The sequence below is a fragment of the Vicugna pacos genome, chromosome 8 (assembly GCF_048564905.1).
Source record: "Vicugna pacos chromosome 8, VicPac4, whole genome shotgun sequence".
NCBI lineage: Eukaryota > Metazoa > Chordata > Mammalia > Artiodactyla > Camelidae > Vicugna > Vicugna pacos.
This window is the reverse complement of record NC_132994.1, coordinates 25,638,459-25,665,248: the sequence shown is the minus strand read 5'-3', so window position 1 is coordinate 25,665,248 and position 26,790 is coordinate 25,638,459. Positions and strand designations below refer to the sequence as shown.

Below are 26,790 nucleotides of genomic sequence, written 5' to 3'. Positions count from 1 at the left end.
GTCCATATTGCTCTCCTTTCTCACTTACATCTTAACCTACACATTGCTTTCAGATTAATGTACTCTATTTTGCCTTTAAATATTATTAAATATTATTATTCCCCCTCCCTTTCCACCACACACATATTCTTGGGCACTCTCATACACACACACCCACCCCTTTCAAATACAATATGTTATAGTTACATATTTATTAAATATTGAGACTCACAGGCTTGAAGACAACATGTAGTTACTTAGAAAAATGGATGCTAATGAGTTAAATTGTGTAAACATCCTATAGTAATTAACCTATTTGTAACATAAATGTGCATTTGTCGTGCTTTCAACATTTGTTACAGAAACAAATCTGTAATTATAATATAATACCCACAACATAACTCATTATCCCCTATATCTCTCAGTGCTTACCTGTTATCTTCAAAGCTATGAGTCTCTGTGATCCAGCAATCCCACTCATGGGCATATATCTGGAGGTAACTTTTATTTGAAAAGATACAGGCACCCCAATATTCATAGCAGCACTATTTACAAGATCCAAGACATGGAAGCAACCTAAATGCCCATAGACAGATAACTGGATAAATACATTGTGGTATATATACAATGAAATACCACTCAGCCATCTAAAAGAATAAACTGCCATTTGCAGCAACATGGATTGATCTAGAAATTATCATACTGAATGAAATAAGTCAGACAGAGAAAAACAAAGATTATATGATATAACTTCCATGTGGAATCAAAATAAAATGATACAAATTAACTTGCTTACAAAACAGAAACAGAGTCAGAAACATAGAAAACAAATTTATGGTTACCAAAGGGAAAGGTGGGGGGAGGGATAAATCAGGAGTTTGGGATTAGCAAATACAAAGTGGATCAATTCACTCTGATAGGTGAAAAGGAACTTCTTTAGGATATAGTACCAGGAGTGAATTCTGGAATATGAGAATGTTGAGGGGGCAAAGTAAAGATCATTTGGGAGAAGAATCATGGCCATTTGCATTTTATCTGGATAGTTACAACCTCATAATTGATGACTCAAGTAAGGTAAGAACTGAAAAGTCTTTATTACATTGAGAACTAAAGTGGAGCGCATGAAGGTGAGAGAAGGGGCAAGAGGGAGAGCATCACAAAACCAACTGCCACAGGATGTTGGTTATGGAGTAGATGGGCACACAAGTAAAGAACAGACTCCCAGTTCAGGACACTTGGCTGTGGAGAAAGCTCACCTGAGCCATTCAATCTTTCATTGAAATAAATTTGGTCTTCTTAATCCAGTGGATGAATTTTGTAACACAGCTTAGGTCTGCTATTATGAGCAATAATCAGAACTCCAACTGGAAACTGCAATTCTGTCTTTGAGATTTTGTTTTATGGCTTGCCTTGGCATTACAAAGAATCTCTTCCATACTGGCAGACATGCCTCTAGAATGGTGCTACCAGAATGTAATAATAATCCAGAAGGCTACTGACATTAATATAACCTGGCTTGACTTTTCATTGTCGAGTTACGCTACTGTAGTGTGTACATCCAGCACAGCGCTTGGGTGCTGAAGAGATAGCTAAGCTGAATGGCTACTTCCTTCTTTGACTTCTCGTTTCCCTTATTCTCTATAGCTGTCAGGAAACTATGGCCTGCAAGCGAAATCCAACCTACAGCCTGTTTTTGTATGACTGTAAGCTGGGAAAGATTTTTAAGTTTTTAAAGGACTGGAACAACAACAACAAAAATATGCCACAGAGATTTATGTGGCCCACAAAGCCTGAAATGTTTGCTATCTGGTCATTGGCAGAAAAAGTCTTGTCAACTTGTGCCCCAGAAAATAGTATAGAGTTATCCTACTACTTCTGCCTTTTGTCCTTTCCTTTCACAATCTCATCTGATTTTAAGAGGGCTTATTGCTTAATAGTCTCTACGACTTGTCTCCATTTCTAATCCATGTCACCTTATTGACTGCTACTTAACTCTTCTTGTCTTTCCTAAATCATTTACCTTCCATATCCTTTCCCTATTGTGTCTCCCGAAATTCTTGCCTCAGTTTAGAGGAGGCTGGCATTTAATAACCAATACAAAAAAGTATTTCTTGCTAGGTGACTGATTACAAAGTGTCACAGATGTAATCTTGAAGTATTCATCTTAATTTTTGCTGCTTCTTCAGGTCAAAAAAAAAAACCCACAAACAAAAGGAAGTTGAAAAATCTTCTCTCTTATTTCATGCTGTCCATCTTTATCTGGATACCTTCCCTCACTCCTTTATCTTAACTTCACTCTTTTTATCTTTGATTTTTATAATCCTAATTAGCTCTAGTCCACTCACTTGTTAACAATTATCTCATCTCTAGCTAATTGAAGCAATCCTTAATTGTTTTACTTCAGTTTGTGTGTGTGTGTTTGAAATGTCAAATGCAGTCATATACATCTCTTAAAATTTTCTAAACTATGCTTCACTTTTTAGAGATGAATCAAAGCTAAAGAAAAGTGACCTGGACATTTTCCAACATGAGTTTTCTGCTCTTTTCAGATAGTAGGCTTGGTAATTGCCAATAATCAACATAAAAAAGAGCTACCGCAACAGTTTCCCACTTTTCACCTCATTATTTCCATGAAAATGATGAAATACACTTAACCTTTTCCTCATTTTATAACATTCGACCATCTACAACACAATATAATTTACAGACCTATGAGGAACTAAGTATGGACACAGCAAGGTTTTCAATTTCTTTTTTATATTACCACCAAGTCATCCTCACATTCTACATATTTCCTTTTAAGGTATTAAGTGGTATCTACTTCAACTTTTTTTAAAACTTACTAGCACTCAAAAAATATTTGTGCTTTTCTCAGACCTTTCCATTCTCACAGACCCGTGTAAATGACAGGGCAATATGATCCTAAAAAGTTCAACACTATATGCATTATGAAAAAAAGTTTGTTGTGCAATGTTAGAACATCCACTTACTTCATAAAGACAAAGAAGAGTTCTGTCATTACTGAAGTAATATAGAACACACTCTGGTTACGCAAAAACAAGAACTTCAAGCCTGAATGGCAACAACAGTTGTATGTAATGAGCCTGTTTGTACACACCTAATTTAAATCTCTTAGGTTTTCACTGGTATCTTTTATAGGCTAAACCAAACCCTAAGGATGTAATCTAATTAAAAGGATTAGTGCTTATTAATAAGCTAGCAGTAATATTTCATCAAAAGTTTGCTAAGTCTCTCTCTGCAAAACCAATAGATAAAAGCAGGCAGGGCATGAAAGTGTCTGTCTACTGCATTAGAACATGACGAAAATAATATTTCTTAACATTGCCAAAGAACCATCTATTTCTGAAGATCATACCAGTTCCTATTGCATAGGCCAGTAAGGGTCATTAAACACCAATGGGTCTCTGAGTCCTTCTTCAGAGTCAATGACATTGTAGACTTCACTCAGGATCTCATTTTCCTCCACACAAGGTCTGCAGGGCAAAGAAGGCAAATGAACTATGAAAAACATAATCACTGCTTTTACTGTTGCTTTTTTTGTCATAAAAATTCCATTTATTTAAATTCCATTAAAAAGCACATTTGGCTGCCGAGAGCATAAATATACACTTTTATTATACTTAGCATTTTTCATTTTCAAAAAAATTCTGACATTTGTTTAGATAAAAATGCTAAAATATTTTCAAACTACCTGTTTTAGATAACCATTTTCTATGTGTTTGTTGCATATAATAAATGCTGGAAAAACAAGTGATTTGCAATGCAATTCAAAAACTGTATATATTTCCCACTAGAAGTTATCAGATTACACTGATCATTATCCTTACTCTGTCATGTGCCTGCCACTACGACTTTTCCCAAAATACAGCTCTTAGGAGAGTGATTTAAATTACTTGAGCTGTAGTGGAAAACATTTTTTAAAAATCTCATTTATCTAATTGCTGTGATGCATTTAATAAATCATTAACTGAGCAAGTGCCAGTGTTAGAAATTCAGAAAGGCTCTTTAACACAATGTTCTCCTAAAGACGAAACTATAACTCAGTCATTCATATTTGCCTGTGCAACTTGGCAGATCACCAAAACCAAATATTGGGGGAAATTATCAAGCAACAACATTGACAATACCTCCGTCCTAGAAATAAATTTAAATTTAGTAAAACTAAAGGTAAAATTAAACTACCTAATACCAGAGTCGTTCTTCTTTAGAAATATATATAAGATTAAACCAAGATTATAAATTTATTAAGAATTGAAATGATCTCTAATTTTATTATAGTCCCAGACCTGTGCACATGGGTTATTTGGGAATTTTTCGCCAATTTATTTTTAGAGTATTGAAATGGAATAGCCAAGTAGCAGCATTTACATAAGAAGATACACCTAGGAACACTCTCTACAGTATCATTTGCAAAAATAAGAAACTGGAAATAACTTTAATGTCCATCAATATGAAATTGTTCAAAAATCATGTTTTAGTCACACAATGAAATACTATTTAGCAGTGAAAACAAATATTTGATCTACAGATGTCAATTGGATCCATTTGGATAGATATCAAAAAATTGTAAGCAGAGAGCAGATTATGATATCATTTATATAACTTTTTAAATCATCCCAAAACAAGTTTATAAATCATTTTAGATGACATATATGTAATATATGAATCTAAACATACTTAGGAGACCAGTATGAAGAGGGCAAGGAGAGGAATAGTTTTAAAGTGGTGGGGGAGCACACAGAGGAATTCAGCTCTTAGTGATTTATTCCTTTAAAATACCTGGAATAACTATGACAACATGATGAGGTTAACAAATATAGATGATGTTTATCTGTTACACACTATATTGGTGTATCTATTTTCATGTGTGTCTGGAGTACATTATAATGACAAAACACTTACAGGAACAAAATTAGTGAGACCTCATTGTTATATTAATAACCAAAAAATGGCTTCTATACATTGGCCTATGTTGTCTACTTCTTCACATTAGGTTGGAACCTTAGCTCCTATGCTCACCAAAAAACCTCCAAAGTTTTACTCATCCAATTGTTTTCAATGTAGCTGAAATAGGGAGATTTTAGCTATTTAGAGTCTTCCTGCTTTGCATACCACACAAAACTGCACCCAAGATGTGCTAGCCATAGATCAGATAAGCTCTGTGGTCATAAAAGAAAGACTCCATGCTGCTGCTGCCCGTCAGAGCCCTCTGACCCCGAGACTCTCCACCCTGCTGCCCAGCAACATCATCTAGGCACTAACCCCCTCTCTGCCCCTCCTTCTTCTGAGGACTTTTCCTTGCCCTCTTGCTCTTCTAGGTATGGTCCCTCACCTCTTGCCTCTGGAAGGTCTCCTGCTGTGAGGGACACTTCCCCAGGTGGAAACCTGCCAAAGAGCCACCCAAACAAAACTCATTGTCTGCTACTGCCACCTCATGGTCAAATCTGTTTCTTTGATCAGCCCCCAAATCCTTCGAACTCAATACACTAGGAAAAAGAACTGGGAAACATCAGAATAGAGGTCAGGAGACCTGAATTCTAGCTTCTGTTCTCCACTTTGGCCTTTTCAGTAGTCAGAACAGTTGAAATAACATTAATCTGGCTAAACACGTCCAGTCTTTGTCAAGAAGAGGATCATTATTTCTTCAAGAATAATTGTTAGCTGTGAGTTTTCAGAAAAATACCAGAATCTTTTGGTTGGCCATTTAGAAAACTGTATCAAGGAGCGTGGTGTTCAGAGAGACGCACAGGGCCCTCCTGGCCTGCCCTGCGGCTCACACGGTCAAGTCCTCCTCTCTCTACCACTGCGATGAGCACAGTGCCTGCCAGGCATCAGAGGGACAGCATTTGAAACTCATGTAATAAAACATTTAAATAGAAGAGGAGAAAAGGAAGTTTTATCAAAGGTAAGAATTTAATACTAAAGCAATAACAATACAAGTGGAATAAAAGGAAGCATAAAGCAGTAAACTAAAAAATAATAATAAATGGAAGTTAATCGCTAAAATAAGAAATTAAAAGGACAGGCATAGAAATATGTCTATCATGATTGGATTGTCTCTTTCACTCATATGTTCATATAAGAATAAATATTTACAGAAGAATATTTAAGAAAATGTAAAACTGGAATGGGGGCAAGAAAATCTCTTTATGACCCTCTGTACTCATTTGAATTTTTTTTTGACCAAAGGCATGTACAAAATTGACATGAACCAAAAACTTAAGACAAAACAAATATCAAAATCTCCTAAATTTTCAACGAAATTTCACAGTCTAGATTTATAATAAAATTTCTAGGTTTTAAAAGATATTTATATCCAATAGAAAGTCAGTAGGATATATTTGTCCCAGTGACAAAAATTTTGATCCCTGCTCTATATCCTCAAAATTCTACTACATGTAATTGGAACTCAGAAGGGTAAAAATCCTATTATCTTGAGACAACAAATTATAAGAATAAAATAGGTTACTTCTTCACAAGATCTGATGTAAATTAACATTATAATGCACTGAATCTGAAAATCCCCTTGTTTTGTTTAGCTCAAAATAGGGTACTTTTTTCAGAAACTTATATTTTAAATATAAATAATTATATCTTGATTTTCATATCCCTTTCAGTTACTTTCTCAGGATTAACACTGAGAGAAAATCTAAATATTTTGAATCTAAACTGCCTAGCTTTTCAAAATATTTTTCTCTCTACTTATATTTTAGCATATCTGCTAAATTGCAACATTTTCATTTGCCTCTCTCTGATTCCCGAACACAATGACCTGAACTAAGTCCATATGGGTGACACTGAGATGCAATGAACAACAGGTACCTTCCTCATCTTGCATGTCCCTGAAGAGCACCTGCTGTCTTCAGAAATGATTTAAGTGACCCAGGTTTGAGGCATCCCATTGCAACGATTACAGTTCTTATAACTGAAGAAAATTGTGTGAAAGCTACATCTCTGTTGGATTTAAATTCACAGAACTACATAGCTGAGATTCAGAGCCCTAAATAGGATGTCATATAGGAAAATGCCAAACTGGCTCCAAGTGATGATTCCTTTTCAATTTTTGAAAATAGTAATGTTAACCATCGCATCATTATCTATTATCCTACTAGATGTTTTATAGGAAAGCTCCATTTTGGAAAGTAGTGCATTACTTCACAATTCTACCAGTTTCCGTTAATTATGCATGTGTATACTTAAGCATACATACATACATACACAGTTATTTAACAACTAAATGAAGACACACACAAAAAAATTTAAAAATAACTTAGCACATATACCCTTTTTATTCCTAACAAGTTTCTTTTACCTTTTTTAGGAAAGTAAATGTGACAGATTTTCAAAAATTGGCCCAGGGACTATCTTTGAGACAGCCATGGGAATAATCTGCCATAGAGAATAAAGCCACAGCCATGATACAGTTAGAGGTTTGGGAGCCTTGCCAGAAACAAGCTGGTAGGGCCTGCAGACTAACCTCAATTCATGCAGTTCTCAGGCAGATAATAGCTGCATGGTTAGAAGCCACTTCACTGACTCACCTAAACACTACTTCAAGTTTCCCTTCTATGCCCATCTCACAGCATGGCTTGGAAAATATTTTATCTTTGAAAAGATACTAACTTACTAACTATCTACCTGACAGTGTACACAGATTTGCATCTAAGCAAGGGCTCTTTCTATGGGAAATTAAGATTTTAAATTTTTTTAAGCAATAATGCAAATACTCTTCATTGTGAAAAAAATGAAAATTATCTGGAATAATAATTTTTAATTCTTTCTCATTATTACATACTACAAAAGCAAACAACAAAAATCTTGTGTATTCTTCTAGAAATATGCAAATCTATGTGCTAGTACAAGGGTCAAAAAACTTTTCCTATAAAGAACCAGATAGTAATTTAGATATTATGAGCCTTTATAGTCTCTGTACCAACTATTCAACTTCACTGTAGTAGCAAGAAAGCAGCTATAGACAATACATAAACAAACAGTCTGGATTCCAGTAAACCCTATTTACAAAATCACGTGCTGGCAATATTTGACCTTTGGCCCTTGTGTCATAGTTTGTCGAACTCCGTGCTGGTCTGTAACACACTTTTACCAATGACACAGCTGATAACTATAAAAATAAACATCTATAATTAAGTATAAAGAAAAAAATAATCCACTTCCTATTGAGGTGTAAGTGCAATCTGCTCTTAAACTGTAGCATTAAATCCCAGGAAAAAGGTGAAAAACAACAAGAACTAAATGCATTTCTTTTCAGTACTACTGCTTTTGGTCTTTCTATTTACTCTTCAACGCTTTTTGTTGTGTTTTAAAAATAGTAATTGATCATGCAACTAGAGAGAGAGAAAACTAACATTTCAAAGGGCAGCACTGCTGACAATTGAGTTCTCTGCTAGGTGAAATGGGCATTGACTTATCACAAAAAAACAGAAGTGGATGTTTTCAGTGAACATCCTAGAAGGTGTGCTTGTAATGAAAGATTAATCAATAAATGCAAAATGTACTTCTTCTAAAACTTAAGGTTCAAAGTAGAAGCTTTCTAGAAGAGGTTTCTAGAATATATCAGGTATTGGCTTAGCTCCACAAACCCACAGCACTGCCTTTATTTAATTACCATCCATGAAGCATTCTGACAGCACAAATGCAGTGCTTAGTAAGCATCTTACTCCAGGCAGATTGAAGATGTATAGTAGCTCTGAATTTACAATACACACCATGACTTGTTCTGTCATCCAACTTTGGGGATGGAACATACTTGTCTCTATAATGTGATGTCCCATCCAGTTTACCTGTGGCAAACAGGAGTAAATATAATGAACCAAAACGCTGGCATATTAGTGAGATGAGAACAAAAATATTTTTCTTTTTTCAAGAGGCTTTAAGTAACAAGAAGTCACCATACATAATTTATTCACACTGGCACTTTCACGCAAAGTAGTATGCATTTAACATTTTTCAGCATAAATGAAAACTTACTGCAGGGTACTATTTTCTCAAATTTTCCTTGTGATCTTGAGATCTGACTAATATATCAATTAAGAGAAAGAAATACACCATCATATTTGTCTACCGTAGGCACATAAAGTGATTTAGTACTTTGAACTTTGTTCCAGGACACACATGTCCTTCACATGACCTTCACAGGCTAAGTTTGCTTTGTCAGATGTTAAGATATTAAGTTGTATGGCTGCAAGTCTAGCAGTAGGTACAGACTAGTAAAACAAAAAGTATTTACTAATTAAATTGTTGTAATATATTGCTGCATCTGTTTATACATATGGCAACTAGAATAAAATAAGAGCACATAATTAAATTTAACATTTTGCTAAAATCTGCAAAAAGCCTTTTTACTGATAAGATGTTATACATTTCTTTTAAAATTTTTTACTTCTAGGAAACTAAGAATGTTAGGCTGTTTATCGAGTTCAATTTTGATAGACATAAATGGAGAAAATATAAGTTGACAGAATAAAAGGACTTATATCAAAACTTTATATGGGAAAAAAAGGAGAGAAAGGTAACAGGGAACATATTTTTCAATGAACTAATTTCTTTTTGAATGTTTTTACTTATCAGTAAGAATCACTTCTTTTTAACCATTAATTTTTAGCAAAAATAAATTTTGCAATGTCTTTAAAAAGGACATTCAGCTTAAAAAAATGACTGAATTGGTTTCTGTTTCACAATACTCTTCACTAAAGACCCACCACATATCATGGACTATGCAATATATATCATTGTTATTTAGCATTTGTTCCACACAAGAAGTCTAGTGAATAGCATATCACAGCCAGGATTTCTAGCAATTAGACGGAGCCTTGTTAACAAAATCAATCCCTGCAATGCTCAAACAATGAAAATATGGCACATGGAAGAAAATAGAGATTATACCTAGCCTTTCAGAATATAAGGGTTTTATGTTTATCTTTGCCCTATAAATCCACTGATTCTCCTAACTGTACTACCATTGTGAACGAAAAGAACAAGTCTCTCTCTCTCTCTCTCTCTCTCTCTATATATATATATATATATTCTTTTTGTATATACACATCTATATGCATATATATGTATACACAATATATATTTAACAAAATATATATGTATATTTAATATATGCATATATAGTAAATATATATATACATATATATTTAATAAAATATATAAATATATAACAAGTAAAAGTGTCTTAGAACACCAGAGAAATTAGCAACCCAGTAAGACTCTTCAAATGCTCAGTATTTTGTATTTATATACTATACATATTAATATACATAATTGTTTATATTATATGTATATTTATACTTAGGTCTCCTGAGCCATAGTTTAAAACTGCTTCCTAGTTTTACACCTGGTTTATAATACTTTACTGATGCTCCTTCATATTCCTTGAGTTTTCTTTGTAAAGTTAATGGAGAAGTACACAGCATGTGGAGTATTTTCTCTAATGCCCTCGACACATATTTGGCGGCAACAGTACCACAGGGAAGTGGGGGAGGGAAGAAGGGTTCTATGCTGTCTTCAATAAACCACTCATCGCAAATAAACATGAGTAATCTTTTACTCTGATACTGTAGTAATCACTTAGGGACCAGAGGCATTGTCATCACAACAAACATTCACACACAGCCTAGATACCAAAGCTCTGCTGTGAGACAGGGGCCTCCCAGTCTCTAAAATATATATTTGGCTTTGCTCTCCTCAGAATAGCCACATCAATAACACTCTATATTCTGATTTTTCACGTATTCTGTCTTAATCACCTCTCCCTGCTCCTGACTCATAGCAAGCTGATTTAACCCTGGAGTGAAGCTTGTGAACATACAACAAAGAGATCAAAGGATATAGAACATTAAAAATATATATATATATATATATATATAAATATTAAAAAGTGTTTCAGAACATCAGAGAAATTGGTAACCCAATGGTTACGTTTCAGGCCTAATTAGTTTTTCTCAGACATTTTAAGACAGTCAAAATTATGAGACCAGTTATTTGTTTGCTTGTTTATCTCAATGCAGAATTTAAGTTTCGCTTTTGTTTTGTTTTACTGGGTAAACGTGGGTTTGAGAGGCAGTAAGAAACTAGGCTTAGTGATGTTTAAGTACAACTTCCTCATTTTGAAGATGAGTAAACTGAGACTAGATTTGTTTCACTTCTGCTGCTCTAATCACCAAAAATCTCTTTTCGTTGACTTCTTTTCTTCTAATTCTAATGATTCTAAATCAACCAAATAAATATTGGAGTTTGGATCTTTCATATACAAAATCAGAGGTATTTACACAAGTCCAAGACTGAATGCTAGCATTTTTTAAATGCAACCATGTGAAATTACTATTAAAAGCACTTAAAATGTCTTACTATTGAATGTCTTCATGCAACTAGAAATAACATGATTTTAAAAAGTCTCTTCATGTACAACATGGCAAGATACTATTAAAATCAGATGAAAGACAAACTTTTAGATAATTTCTTTATTAAAGTCCCCTTTTCCTGTGTCCTGTATATTATTTCTATCTTTGTTTTGCCCCCAGTACTGGTGTATCTGATAGGAAATAAAAGGGAGGCAGGCACACTGACATTCCTCTTCACCTTTCAGGGTCTTCTGGCTCTATTATGAATTTGGTTGTAATATTCATTTTTAGAAATGTCTACTCAAAGTTATTCCTAAAACTTTCTTGGAAGTCTGATAAAATATGATTCCTTTATTTTCTAAACTAAGATAAAAAAAGGCCTAACAAGTAACAGTGCCAATTTTTCAGGCCTTCAGATTATTTGGGGAAAAAAAAACTTTTGCTAATTAGAAATCATTTTCTTTCTCACGACTAGTTTAAAACAACATTCCTTTCTCTAGTTCTCTAAAAAATAATAAAAAGCATAATGTTGAAAAAAAAAAAACTCTTGGACAAAGGCAAAAATCATAGACTACATCCAAAGTCTACTTTACATGATGCACACAATGTCCACAAATGCTGAGGCTTTTTTGAAAAGCATGTTTTTCTTTCATATAAAGATAAAAAGAAAAGCTTTTAGGTCATGGGCTATGGAAGGGGAAGAGATAATGTCTCCTGCGCTTTGATGTTACAAGTAGCTCTTCATTACAGAAGACTTCTGGTGGTGTAATAAAGGTCCTGATAAACTGAGCTGGAATATTCAAAAACCAGCTTCTATGTGGAATTTGTGACTTTATGGTCCTTGGCACAGCAGAACAAACACATATGTGTTATAAACAAATAACAAAGCTTTATTATCTTTGAGTAGAGACTTTACTTTTGTATTTAAAGATATGTCACTAAAAGGAAAATCATCATTTCCATATTTCTTAGGAAGCTATCTGTTTGGAAATGTTCCCAAAACACCAACTGACAAGAAATTAGGATAAAATAACCCATTCGTAGTTAAATGCAACATACAAAATTAGTTTCAAACTTCTATGCATTCATTGTCTGTAAACCAAAATTATAGCCTATTGAATGATATTCAAAACTCTGATGACCCACACTTTGTTAGTTCTGAGGCTAAAGGTCAATCTACATGAAGTTTGACAACTTACCTGTAAACAAGTTCCCTGAGTTTCAAACTCTGGGATTCTAGACATAATAATTATTTAAAGAAAAATTTGGTCAAGTCTCTTTTAGGAAAATAATACTTTTTGAGAAAATTCTAAATGCATGTGTGAAGAATTAAAAAAAATAGAAGTATTAATGAGAGATTATAACATTCACATAAGATGTACAACCACAAATCATCACTGTTTAGCAAACTCCCTTCAAGACCTCTCTGTGCATAGACGGATGTAGGCATACATAGATCTAGTATATGTAGATATGAGTACAGATGAATTGGGCATACATAGATGGGGAGAATATAGGTCAGGCATATGTAGATAAGGGTGTATACAGATCAACATAAACAACTTTGAAATAAAATCATGTCAGCATGCATGGTACTATGTGACCTGCTATTTTTCTCATTCAGAAAAATTCAGCATGCATAGTACTATGTGACCTGCTATTTTTCTCATTCAGAAAAATGTCACAAGCATCTTTCCAAGTCAGTAAAAATACACTTTTAACACTTGATACAGCATCCACTTGTAGCAAGATTTGCTTTTCTAATTTCTTGATGATGGACACAAAGTAATCATCTTTTTGTACACAATAATAAAATATTATCTATTGGTTGATTTACAGTTCATCTCTTTCCAAAAAAAATTTATGGTACCTTACAGTAAAAATATACATAAATAAAGAAAGTGTGATTTAACACCAAACAAACCAAAAATAAATAATATAAAAGGAACCAACAAATGAAAACAAGAGAAAACCATAATTCTCCTGGTAAGTGGAATTTTGAATAAAAGTCTTTACTTCAGGATCTCAAAATTTATCACTAAAATATCTATACCTATGGAAAAAAATACTAAATGAAACTAAACATTAAAATCAAGTATCAACAGCTTATTGATCAAATCTAGGGAGGCTATTAACTTCAAAAATAACTGAATTAGATAAAGAAAAACAGCAGCTCACAAATATCACCACAAATGATACAAGAAACAGCAGATATTCTGACTATAAAAAAGAGAAAATAACACGTTAATTTTTGTAATAGAATACCTCTGCAAAGACTCACAGTAAACTGGTGCAGTGACTGTCTCTACCTGGGGCAGGTGGAAAACTCGAATCAGGAAGAGGGGAGATCACATTCATGTTCTTTCAAGACCTCTGTATTTCTACCACAAAAAATGTATTTTCTCATTAAAAAAAAAATTGGTTATCATGTCTAAAGATCATTAAGCCCAACACAGAAAAATTCAGTTACAGAACTATAGATAAATTATTATCCCATATTTAAAGAAAAAACTATATATATATTTGAATGAATGGGTAATGGGTGGGATTATCATTTATTTTCTTGTTTCTCCTTACTAGATTTTCTTCCATTCTTCTACCACAAACATATTATTACTGTATAAGCAGAAAAGCTCCTACTTAAAAATAATTAGAACTAAAATTAGTTAAAAATAACAAAAAAGAACACTAAATGTAAAAACTTAGCAATTCAATCAAAATTATATTCAAAGAAAGTTTCATAAACTATAATTCCTTTTTCATTTTTCATTAAAAGAAAGGATACAAAAGGAAATGAAGTCGGCCAAAGGATTTAAAATATCAACAGAAAACAAAGCAAAAGAAATAATATAAAATAAAATTTTTATAAGACAACTATTTTTAAAAATATAAGGCAATGTTTAAAACATTACAAAAATCCTTAACAATTATAATTAAGAAAAAAGTGAAAACTCAAAGAAAGGAGAAATATACAAAGAAACTTCAATCTCTGCTAATGGATCTTTGAATTATCTCCTGTCTTCCCTTTGGGTCACCCACACTGGTCTCTTTGCTCTTTCTCACATATGCCGGGCACATGTTTACATTCACACTTGATGTTCCCCTACCTAGAATTTTTTCCCCAGACATTAAGCACAATTCACTTCCTCAAGAACTTTAGGTCTTTATTCAATGTCACCTTTCAGTGAGGTCTTCCCTATTAAATACATGTATATATAGAGACACACACACACACACACACACTTTTGTATGGGTGAATAGAAAAGATAATGAATTTGCTATGTAGTTCTTCTAATCTGTGAGGTTTTTAAAGGTAAATACATTTTTAAATATATTCATTTCCTTAATAATGTATAATAAAAACCTTTAGAAGGCACTAAATGCTTTTGGAAAATACTCATTTTAACAACTGTGGTATCCAGTAAATGAATATAACACAGTACATTGACAGTTTAACAGGTGTTAAACGTTTTTTACTTTTCTATTTTTTATTGAAATGAAATCTGAAAGAAACATTTTATTAATTTATTAAAAAATCAGTGATTACCTGTAATGAGCTAGAAACATTGCTTCAGCACAAGAAGAAGCAAGAACAAAGATGCAGTCTTTGCCTCCAAGTTTATGGTATATGTGGAGGAGAAGATGGCAATTATGCAGATAAAATTTTAAAAACCCACACAAGTATGACTGTGATACAGTATATCATGGGACAGACTGGGCAAGCGTATAAACTACTACTGGATATTGAAAGAAAATCATGCTGAGGAAATGACGTTTCAACGGAGACCTGCAGGGAGTCCAACAAAAGACAGTGTTTTAGACAAAGATTTGTGTGCTGAGCATCTTTGTGCACCACATAAAATCTTCCTGCAAATCTGTATTTCCCCAGGATAAAAAGCTAGACATTAAATCAGCAGATCAATGGGCATGACTACTTTTACAGTTTTCGATGCATACAATCTAATTTCCCAGCACTGAGTTTGTTTCAGTACATAATCCCACCAGCAAAGTATGAATGTGTCTATTTTACTGTCCTCTCGCCAGCACTGGGTATTGTGTTTTGAACTTGATTTTTAAATTACACTATGAGACCATAATCATTTTTGAAAAATCATAAAATACGCATAAGTAAAAAATTACTAATAAGTTTACAGTTCCCAAGTTGCCACCATCTAGCAATTACTACTTTGAACATTTTACCATATATTCAAGACATTCCTCTGTGTACACGTACACACTTAAATGGTATTGTTGTCCTTGTACTATGATTGTTTTCCACTTAATATATTAGAAGCTTTTTCCAGAATTATACCTGTGCATCTACATTTTCAAATTCATATGCTGAACAGGATCCCATTTTTAGACTACAGTAAGTTTAGCCAATTGTTAATTTTTCTGCAGTTTCACTACTATGTGTCTAAGTGTAGTTTTTGTTTGTTTGTTTGTTTTTACCCTATTTATCTTCCTTGTGGCTTACTGAGGTTCTTAAACCAGTGGATCAATGTCTTTGAGTAGTTCTTAGAAATTTTCAGTCATTGTCACTTCAAAATTATCTCTGTATATTTTCTTTCTCTTCTTCTGGGACTCAGATTAAACATGCTAAATCTTCTCATCAGGTTCTCTAGCTAGCTCTCTTACCATTTTCTGAATTGTCTATGTTTTTGTCTCTCTATATTTCATTCTGCATAGTTTCCAATGAACTAGCCTGCAGTTCAGAATATATCAAGCGTACATAATCTGCTTGTAAACCCATCTTTTGAGTTCTTAATGTCAACTCAGAATTAAGTTTTATAATTTCAGGTGGGCCCTTTGCATAATTGTATCATTTTTTATAGTTTTCAGATTATACGGAGATTTTTAAGCTTGGCCTTTTCCTCCACTAACATGGAAAACATCATTGTTTTATATTTCTAATATCTGGAGTACAGAGGTCTCTTTGTGTTGTAAGCTGCTTCCGCTGATTAAGGCTGATGGTGTCTAAAGGCATTTTATACCTTGTTTGTTATCTTTGGTTGTTTGCTAAACTTTGATGTGAAAAACTACTTTTAGAAGAAATTTGAGACCCAGGAAATGACACAGTCCTTCAGAGTGAAACTTCTTTTCCTTCTGCCAGTCATGTGAGGGTAGTGGCCACCTGAGAGCCAGGCTTGAGGTTTTCAGGCTGTGTAGATAACCACTCAAGAGTACATTTCATGTGCCCTTACCCAGACAGATCCAGGGACAGATTTCAGAGATCCAGGCCAGAGCAGGGTTAGTTCCCTTAGGAACCGAACATAAAAATCTGCTTCACACTCTACCAAAATTCCAGCTTTACAGTTTAGGGGTTTCCCATAGCCAAAGATTGACTGGGACATATCTCTTTAATTTTTGGGGGTGGGGGGGCAGTGTCTTGTTATTTATTTACAGACTATTTCCATGGGACAAAAGAGAATGTATTTATTAAGGGCTTGCTGGCATACAAATACAAACATATGAATGTCAGGCACTGAGGACACCTAGCTAAATTATTTGCCTCTAATCGCTTTTGTTTGTTGGTTGGTTTTAGATTGCTGGCCCTGCTCAGCTCCATGGACATCCAGCATGGGAAGGGTTACTCCCAGAGGTCAGCACAGCCTCCCTGCCTGCACAGCACTGCTGTGGGCAGCAGTGGTGACGTGGTACCCATATGCTGGATTTTTCTGCCCTGCCTCTGCAAGTAAGCACAGCATTGCTCCTTGGGCCAGAGGTGGCTCCCCTCAAAAACCAAAAGGCACACTCAGGCAGGAGGGTATAGCTTAAATGGTAGACTGCATGCTTGGCATACACAAGGTCCTGGGTTCAATCCCCAGTACCTCCTCCAAAAACAATTAAGTAAATCTAGTTACCTACCCACCAAAAAAAAGTAAATAAATAAATACATGCAACGTATTTCTTTAAAATTTAATGTTCTCTCTGGTTCTTGGTCTGGTGTTTTCTTACTATCTTATCAACTACATGATCTATTTAAGATGTGTTGTGTGACTGCCAGTTGTTGTTGTTGTTTTACACTTTTTTTTTTAGGATTATTGGTCTGCATTATCAATTCATCATTATAAGAGAAAGAAGTCCCCCATATTTAACTCCAATTTGTTTGAAATTAATTTTATTCCCACTTGTAGTTGTTGTACTACTACTTCAAATGGTGCTATCATGAACATTGCTTTAAATATACTTAGTGTTCTTTTGGTTACTTCTTTAAATATCTACAAATAAATTGTTGTGTTCAAATGGTATGCATTTTAAGGCCTTGACATGTCTCACCAATTTACCATCCAGAAAGAATCTGTTTTTTTCTCCCTTTAGTTCTTTATCAGAAAGTCAATTCGCCCCAGCTCCCCTCCCCATCCCACATTCACAGACATTTACACATATAACTGAGTAATGACTTTTCATTTTTAGCAGCTTAAAAGGCATACAAATATAAATTTAAACATAAATATATATCTTTTGAAGTGTTTATTTGTTTCACTTCTAGTGAGACCAAGCATATGTTAATGTTAATTGAACATTTGTAGTTCTTCATCTGTGTATTACTCACTATAACTTTCTTAATCATATAGTAGGTAGTCGATAGACAATTTTATTCCTACTTGTACTACTAAAGATTAGTAGATACAATTACAATGTAACTATATAAAAAGGGAAAATTAAAGTAAATTTAGTCAGTAAAAGAAAAATAACATGAAAATATGAGGCTTTAAATAAACAGAAGTAAGACCAAAATTAATTATTTAAAGCAAGAATCAGTAAACTATGGCCTGGAGGCCAAATCTGACTTGCAGCTTGCTTTTATAAATAAACTTTTATTGGAACACAATCATGCACATTCATTTATGCCAGAGCCGAAGAACTGCCACAGATACCGTCCAGCCGGCAATGCCTGAAATACATGTATCAAGAGTGACTGTTCTTATATCTCCTAAATGTGAAACACTAGCAACATTTGTACTAAACTCTACCATAACCCTCAGTATTAATATTATCATTGACCTGGTTATTATTTAACATCACTCTATAATTTTACATGAAAGGTAAATGAGCAATATAACTGTTGAAAAGGAGGAGAACTACACCTTTGTTTACATCAAATATGAAAACACAAGATAAAAAAAGAAAAAATTGAAGAATTAGTAAGATAATTGAGTCATTGAGTAGATACTAATATAAACAAAAACCCATAACTTTCCTCTACTTTATCCTTAACCAATTAGAAGATAAAATGAAGAAAAGCTCTATTCAATAGCCATAAGCACATAAACTATTTTTTAAAATTCTAAGGGAATCTGTAGTTTCTTTACAAATAAAATTTCAAAATGAATAAAGAGACACACCACGTTTTGGATTGTGGAAAACATAATATCAGTACAGCAGTTCTTTACAAGAACACTTAGAGGTTACAAACAATTTCAGACTTTTTAAAATTATTTTTTTAATCATTTTATTACTTGACAGATTAACTTAAATTGTATCTGAACAGATGCACAGGTTTGAAAACTAACAAAATTGGTGGGGGGAGGTAGTGGAAACAAATAATCACAAATAGTTGCCCTGTCAGACATTAAATAATAAAAGTGTAATGATTAAACATTATCTGACATACATCTCAAAAATGTTCTCCTAGAACAGTATACTCAAGCAATAGAAATAAAAACAAGAATAAACAAATGGGACCTAATGAAACTTACAAGCTTCTGCCCAGCAAAGGAAACCATAAGTAAAACAAAAAGACAACCTACAGAATGGGAGAAAATTTTTGCAAATGAAACTGACAAAGGCTTGATCTCCAGAATATATAAGCAGCTCATATGACTTAATAAGAAACAACCAAACAACCCAATTCAAAAACGGGCAAAAGACCTAAACAAGCAACTCTCCAAGGAAGACATACAAATGATCAAAAAGCACATGAAAAAATGCTCAATATCACTAATTATCAGAGAAATGCAAATCAAAACTACAATGAGGTATCACCTCACACCAGTCAGAATGGCCGTCATTCAAAAATCCAAAAATGACAAATGCTGGAGAGGCTGTGGAGAAAGGGGAACCCTCCTACACTTCTGGTGGGAATGCAGTTTGGTGCAGCCACTATGGAAAACAGTGTGGAGATTCCTAAAAAGACTAGGAATAGACTTACCCTATGACCCACGAATCCCACTCCTGGGCTTGTACCCAGAAGGAAATCTACTTCAGGATGACACCTGCACCCCAATGTTCATAGCAGCACTATTTACAATAGTCAAAACATGGAAACAACCTAAATGTCCATCAACAGGTGACTGGATAAAGAAGAAGTGGTATATTTATACAATGGAATACTACTCAGCCATAAAAACCGACAACATAATGCCATTTGCAGCAACATGGATGCTCCTAGAGAATGTCGTTCTAAGTGAAGTAAGCCAGAAAGAGAAAGAAAAATACCATATGAGATAGCTCATATGTGGAATCTAAAAAACAAAAACAAACAAACAAACAAAAACAAAGCATAAATACAGGACAGAAGTAGACTCATGGACAGAGAATACAGACTTGTGGTTACCCGGGGGGGGGGGGGGGGGTAGAGGGTGGGAAGGGATAGACTGGGATTTCAAAATTGTAGAATAGATAAACAAGATTACACTGTATAGCACAGGGAAATATACACAAAATGTTATGATAAATCACAGAGAAAAAAATGTGACAATGAGTGTGGATATGTCCATGAATGACTGAAAAATTGTGCTGAACACTGGAATTTGACACAACACTGTAAAATGATTATGAATCAATAAAAAATGTAAAAAAAAAATAAAGGTCATTCTTCCCTCACTTTCCTAACATTTTTATGGAAACCACGTTTTTTGAAATGAATTGTTTGCTCTGGGCTAAAGTGGAGATAAAAAGAACGCAAACCGTAGTGGTAAGTGAACTAATGGAGGAGCACATTTACTGAAGCAAGTGAGCAAATGGACCAGAAAATTATGTAAAGTGAGTTACAAGATACTCTGTTTAGCCTAGTGCATAAAACATGGGGTAAGGAGTTAGAAGATTTAGGTTTAAGATCCAATCCTGATACTTAGTAACTCCTTTATTTTGCACAGGTTAACATTTCTTAGTATCATTTTTTTTTCATATGTAACTATGTCATAAATCACACAGGGCCCCTGTGGGAGTAAATAAGATAATTAAGTTAAAACATATATAAGCCAAAATTTTAGTTCTATATACTAAATTCTGAATACTTTATATAAGGTATACTGGTCTTTTTTTTCTTTCTTTCTTTCCTATTTAATTGATTCCCCAACTAATCTTGAAACAATACTAAACCTATTTAAATATTGTTCCTAACTCTTTTTAGACATATTATTTGCCACACTACATTACAAATACTAGAGTTAATAGACTATGGACTGTAGTTCTGTGAATCCAATTGTTATATTTCTTTACATAAGTCATTCATTTTTAATTAAACCTCTGGTCTGCAAACATATTACTGCACTTCAAAACAGAATGATTTTCGTGGTGTTTGATTTTCTTTGTCATGCATTAAATTGTATCAACTCTTGATGAATAACACAATCCAAGAGAAACAGGAAGGGCAATCTATGAACACACTATAATGGCTCTGTTCATGCATCCCAAAATTGTGCACCTATGAAGTTCTAGGCACTGTGCTAGGAGCTGGGAATCTAACATAGACAAAATCATCCTGGCCCTACTCTACACAGAGTGCAATCTATTGAAGATTTATAATTAAACAAGATATTATGAAAGTCTGTAAGAATAAATGCTATGATAAAGCAGCACAAATTATCCTTGGAAGCCAAAAGAAGGATAATTTGCGATTAAAAATAAAATCAGGGAAGGTATCCGAAGGAAGTAACTTCATGCCAACACCTGAAGACAATTAGCCAGGGGAAATGGAGATTATGTGGAAGAGTACGACACATTTAAAGAAGTAAAACATACATACGGACTGTTGGGTAGCATAAAATGTGATGAGGAAATGTCATGAACAGGACAGCAGGAAACACTGTAGAGCTTCTGCAGACCAGGTTCAGGAATAGTGGAAATCCATTGAAGTATATTAAAGAGGAGCATGTTCTCATCAGATTTGTGTTTTAGGAGGCTAGCTTTGGCTGATTTATAAAAGATGGACTGGTTTACAAAAGCTTTCTAAAAGCAGGACACTTTTTAGAGAGATCAATTGGGATTCTACTGCTGTATCTCAGGTGGGGAATGAGGGTCATTTTGGCAAGGGTAATTGCAGTAGAAAACATTTATGATGGAAAAGTGTCTGAGCTTGATGATTCCCTCACTGATTCATTCAACCAGCCATTTAACCAGTACTGGTTAAAACCCTACTTGGTCAGGCAATGAGCTGTTGCTGTGAATGTGGCCTCAGATATGCATGCTTTCATTTGTCTATAGTCTAACAGAATGACTAGGTAAGAACGACTAGCTTACTGCCATCCGAGGAAAAAAATAGGTTCCTTCCCTTGAACACTTCACCAAAGCATATTTCCATCCAAGTAGAGATGTCCAACTAGTCTCTAGATAGGGTGGTCTGGGACTGATACATAGAGTAGGGAGCCCACAGTACACAAATAACAATAAGAGATGATTCTAGGAAGAGAGGACACAGTGACATGAGGAGAGAAGACACGACAAAGGAGCAAGGAATGCCAACATTTAAGGGAGGGGAATAAAAGCAGCCTGTAAAGAAAGAGGAACAGTCATGGTCAGAAATGGAAAGTTAAGAGATTGTGGTGTCCTGGAAGCCAAAAAAAAAAGAGTTTCAAAAAGGAGAGTATGTTAACAATGTCAAATGCAACTGATAAGTCAACAGTGAGTATTTTCCACAGTATTGAATCTATTGCAACATAAGCCACTGTGACTATGTGGCAAACAGTTTCCATGAAATGGCAGATTAAACATGAGATTTTAGTAGACAGAAGTTAAGATATTTCCCCCACATTTTGTAAATTAGTAGTACATATTACGAATTTATAATATCAGAGAAATGCATTTGGCACAAACATCTAAACAACAAGGTTGTTTCTCCACAACTGCCTTCCACTCTGATTTGCTCTAGTGTGTCCATGTCCAATATAAACTAAACTGAACAGGATTCCAGTTATGACCTGACCTGCACATAAGACAACGGAGCCATCGCTTCCTTAATCTGCAAAATGCACTTTATTAGCCACTTACGTGCCCAGACTTCTGATTAGCTTCTGCGGTAAGAACAGACTGGTCCATGGGGAGTCAGACCTCACTGATGACTCATGAGAAGTTTGTCACCTTGTCTGACTAAATCTTTTATACATTTATGCTCTTTTTCTATGATCCTTAACTTTTATGTTACCTTTTTGTTCATAGTTATTTTTATTAGAGATTCAACCCATTGCTCGACCTAAGACCTCTTTGGACACATAATATATTTAACAAACATATCATGTTTTTACTATGCTAAGCAATGATAAATTTTAGGGGGAGCTTCTTTCTATCCTACCTTCACATTACCTCTGAAAGTCATTAGCATGCCATGCATTGTCTTCATCCAAGATGACCAAAGATGGAGCCCATAGCACACCATAAAAGATTACCTTTCTTATAGACTTCAATCCATTAAGAAGCATATTTAGGATATAATCGCTCAATCAATGTTACTAACTTGCCTGCCTATGCTATCACATATGCTATACGTCCCCAGACTGTTTAATATTTTAGCATCAGACACTCAAATGTCTTGTTGGACATTCATTTAGTTATACCAGTTCTATCATGTTTCTTTGATTGACCTGTCTAGTGAACTTAACAAAATACAGTAACAATCATATCTTAGTAGGACTTGACCCAATCTAGTTCACAGTGGTTATCACTTTATTTCCTGTGTATTTATGAATTATTTTAGATAATATAGAAAGCATTAAGGTAAAAAACATGGATATATAGTCTCTAGAGTTGCTTTTCTTTCTTGTTTTGAAAAAAAAGTGGAACTCCGATCTTCTATAGCTTCAGTTTTCTACCATAATATTGCCTGTAAATCTTATCAAAGTTCTGGGATGTAACTCAACCAGATCAGGGAACATAAATGTATTTAGATTATTTACTTGGTCACAAAAATATGTTTAATTTCCTAGGCTTAAATTTTCTCTAACTACACTATCTTGCATTTATTTCCAAAAAAGAGGATGGTCTCTCAGTCTTCTCTCTGGTACTTTACATTAGAGTCCCCTGGAAGTTCATACCACCTTTATTGTGATATCGAGGACTTTTTTCTACAGTCTCATTAGAAAAATAGCAAAATCATTTTACATTAATATGTACTTGCCTTCAACTTTCAGGTATTTTTTCCTAAGTTGCTTCTATTTCAGAACAGTTTTTATTATAGTCGGAATATCCCTGATGGACTTATTGGGAAAACTACATTATCTATTATTCAATAGGCTTGCTGAGTTTCTTAAAACCATTGCTCTGGATAATTAATAAATAAACCTGCCAATAAAATAATTCATGTGGAACTGACAACAAAGTAAATACATTTATTTGCCAAAATTTTCTAGCCAGAGCATTATTAAAGGAGACTGTATTATTTTCTTTTTAGTTGGCTTAGCATCCAACTTACCTAGTCTATCAAATAAAATACTTCTTCTCTGTTAGAATCATCATAAGAGGACGGAGTGTAGCATTATTAAAAAGTAGTTCATCGCTTGTTATGGCAATACACCTTTGAAGGGCACAGAAATTATTTTAATTGGATAAATTAGATGTTCTTTGTGTCCATATGGAGTGTGGAATTTAATGATTTGGTTGAATGGATGTCAGTGTTTCTGTTCAATCTTTCAATTAAACTAATATTAATCTTACATTTTCTAAAGAAAGCTTAATAGCGTAAGATAACTGTGATATCTCCAGGACGTACAGTAAGGTCACTGGATATAAATTAGCCCACATTGTTTTCCTGAATAACTCTGTAGCAAAGAGAGAAGCTGTGGAATTGTAGCTATATTAGCTTTTCTCCTTTTCAATCTCTTCAGACCAACACTAAAAGATCTATGTCTCTCTCTTGTCACATTGTTATACCTGGCACAGTTATACTACTTCATAAGGGTTTTTTGTAAAACTATCAGTTAATTTCTTGTTTTGTCTGTTTTAACTCACAAAAATCAAGATAACCTTTCAATCAGCGCTTTTTCATTTCTGGAAGGTCTACTAAAATTATAATGTCTTTCTTTGTTTTTCAAAACTAATTTGATGTGATTTGTACAGTGTTTCAATCACGTATCATCATGCTAGGAAACAGATTGGGCATGGATTTTCTTTAAGAATTATATGAAAATATAAAGTTATAAAATACTGAAATCATTTTACATTGCTCATAAAATTGCCAAATTTTAAGAGTGCTTCAATTTGAAAATGATTGGGGTTCTAGGAAGACGACTCAGAGAGCCTGTAAAACTACAAGAACACTTCAGCACTTCTGTGAGCATTTCCATCCAGAGATGATTGACAGTACAACTTGCTGAGCAATTTGCCTGGTATTTGGAGGAAAAGCTTGTTCTTTCAAAGTGAAGAACTCTTAAAAATACGAAGAAACTCCAATAATTTTAAATTGCAGCATGTAACACAGATGCCCCCATATCCAATTCATTCTCTAAATAAAAACGTTGTAACTTTTAAAACATAAAATACCTACCCACAACTGAACAACAATCTATCCCCTCCAATTCGATGTCAAATCACTATAGCTGTTATGTCCCCCAGTCTGGGATTTTCTGACATGAGGAATTGTTCTTCAAACAAGATTATTTTATTTCTTTTAAACTCCTCCTGTGTTATTATTCTGAAATTATTTCTGAATTTCTTTCCAAGCATCCTGTGAACTTTGGAAAGCCATTCTGAATTTAGATAAATTGTGTGTGTGCACTTGTGTATAAAATACAAAATATGTCTTCTCAAAAGTTATATCTGGAAATAAAGCTACATGCTCAAGAAATATATATAATTCCTCTGAGTCTATTTATATGTCTATAAAATAGGGATAATAATGTCTACTATAAAAGCTCATTGTGATGTTTTGATGAGTAAACAACCTACTACGCTGCCTGATATGTGGTAGATCTATAAACATAGTTGTTATTTTGATATCAACATCATTATCATTATAATAATCATTGTAAATCTGAAGTTTCATGTCATAAGAACTATTTGATTACAATTGTAGCTCCAATGCAACCTTTATCATCTTGAGCAGATTATGCACATTTGGGGGCCTTGTCATAAAATGTTAATAGTAGGTATGTCTGGAATGTGGATTATTTTTTCTATTTCAGTTTTTTTTCTTTTTCTCAACTATGTTACCTGGTTTTTACATTAAATACACATGTTTATACAAAACTAGAACAAATACCATGTACTATTTTTCCAAGCATACTTGGCAGTTGTGTATTAATAAAACTGCACTGATAGGCAACAGATAATGACTGTATGGGGTTTCTAGGGGAAATAAAAACAGAAGACAGCATCTAAAGAGATTCAGAGTTACATGAGATGTGGATGATTAATGCAGATTATGAAACATCTCATGAATCACAAATCCCTTTTATACCCTCAGACCAACGTGAATTGGAAGGAAGGCATCCTGTCCCTGTGTTTCCTGCTATTATAGCTACAGTGTTTAGACTAGACGATCCTGAGGCATAGACAGTGCTCAAACACTTTTGTTAAATGAATGGCCTGGATGAGGACTGGCATTCCAAGTCAGTTGGTGAGGCTCAACTATGGAGTAAAACTGGACTGGAGAATGAGACTTGGGTCAAGATGACTAAGCCAGGTCTTTTGATCCTAAGTCCTTTTTCTTTAAATCTTAAAGCCCAATTATCCCTAACAGCTGTATGGATAAGTAGCTGAAATGGAAAGAGAAAAAGGTGGTCCTGTTAGGCTCACACATTCAATAGAGGTGGAAGAGATTACACAGAGAGTTAGAATCAAGGAACCTGGTTTAAACCTCTTGACCTAAATTATGTTCTCCAATCCAATTTCCCCTGTAGTGGGGATTATCAGGCACATGCACAGTAATTAATAAATTGTTCTTTTATTCCTCATTAGACTATTCTTTAACAGATTTAGTTTCTTTGAAAAGAAGCCTAGAGGGAAGATAGAGTTACTGACAGGCCTTGAACTCCAACATATATTGTAAAAGCATTAAGGACAGGAATCCGTTTTCGAGGTGAAATAATTATCTGGAAAGAATCTCTGGAATGAGTCAAAACAGAGTTTTAAAAGGTGAGTAGGAGTAATTAGGTAAAAAGAAAGAAAAAGACTTTCCTGCTAAAAGACACCTTGACCAAGTGACAGAGACAAAGGGTCCTAGAAATAGAGAAACAACACGCAGGTTTAGAATGCTGCAAAATAATTT

General features: G+C 34.1%; 1 long non-coding RNA gene across 1 annotated transcript in view; it reads right to left on the bottom strand.

Annotated features, from left to right (window-relative positions):
- The window catches only part of LOC107033197 (uncharacterized), a 332,749-nt gene that overhangs the window by 11,423 nt on the left and 294,536 nt on the right, over positions 1-26,790 (bottom strand). Inside the window, exon 5 of the long non-coding RNA XR_012074875.1 lies at positions 3,356-3,473. This is a non-coding gene — a long non-coding RNA (uncharacterized lncRNA). The remainder of the gene's footprint in view (positions 1-3,355; positions 3,474-26,790) is intronic.